Source organism: Onychostruthus taczanowskii, unplaced genomic scaffold (assembly GCF_017590055.1).
Source record: "Onychostruthus taczanowskii isolate IOZ18803 unplaced genomic scaffold, ASM1759005v1 scaffold303, whole genome shotgun sequence".
NCBI lineage: Eukaryota > Metazoa > Chordata > Aves > Passeriformes > Passeridae > Onychostruthus > Onychostruthus taczanowskii.
The window spans coordinates 96,149-97,001 of NW_024500384.1; positions in this window are offsets into that span (position 1 = coordinate 96,149).

An 853-nucleotide genomic window follows, 5' to 3' on the forward strand; every position below is an offset into this window, starting at 1 on the left:
CACCCCGCCCCCTCCCCTGCCCACCCCCGGGACCCCCCTGTTAACCCCCAGCCCCCTTTTTTCCCCCCCCAGATTTCTGCTCCTTTTACAACATCCTGAAGAACTGCCGCGGCCACAACACGGAGCGCTCGGTGTTCAGCGAGCGCACCGAGGAGTCCTCGGCCGTGCAGTACTTCCAGGTGGGGGCTTCCCCCATCCCGGGGGGGCTTCGGGGGGGGGTTCTCCCCCTCCCGGGGGGTGGTTCTCCCCCTCCCGGGGTGACGGCGCGTCCGTGTGTCCGGCAGTTCTACGGGTACCTGTCCCAGCAGCAGAACATGATGCAGGACTACGTGCGCACGGGGACGTACCAGCGGGCCATCCTGCAGAACCACAGCGACTTCAAGGACAAGGTCTGGGGGGGTTCGGATCCTTTTGGGGGGGTTCGGTTCGTTTTGGGGGGATTCAGCTCCTTTTGGGGGGATTCGGGTCGTTTTGGGGGGATTCAGCTCCTTTTGGCTCCTTTTACAACATCCTGAAGAACTGCCGCGGCCACAACACGGAGCGCTCGGTGTTCAGCGAGCGCACCGAGGAGTCCTCGGCCGTGCAGTACTTCCAGGTGGGGGCTTCCCCCATCCCGGGGGGGCTTCGGGGGGGGTTCTCCCCCTCCCGGGGGGGGCTCCCGGGGTGACGGCGCGTCCGTGTGTCCGGCAGTTCTACGGGTACCTGTCCCAGCAGCAGAACATGATGCAGGACTACGTGCGCACGGGGACGTACCAGCGGGCCATCCTGCAGAACCACAGCGACTTCAAGGACAAGGTCTGGGGGGGTTCGGATCCTTTTGGGGGGGTTCGGTTCGTTTTGGGGGGATTCAGCT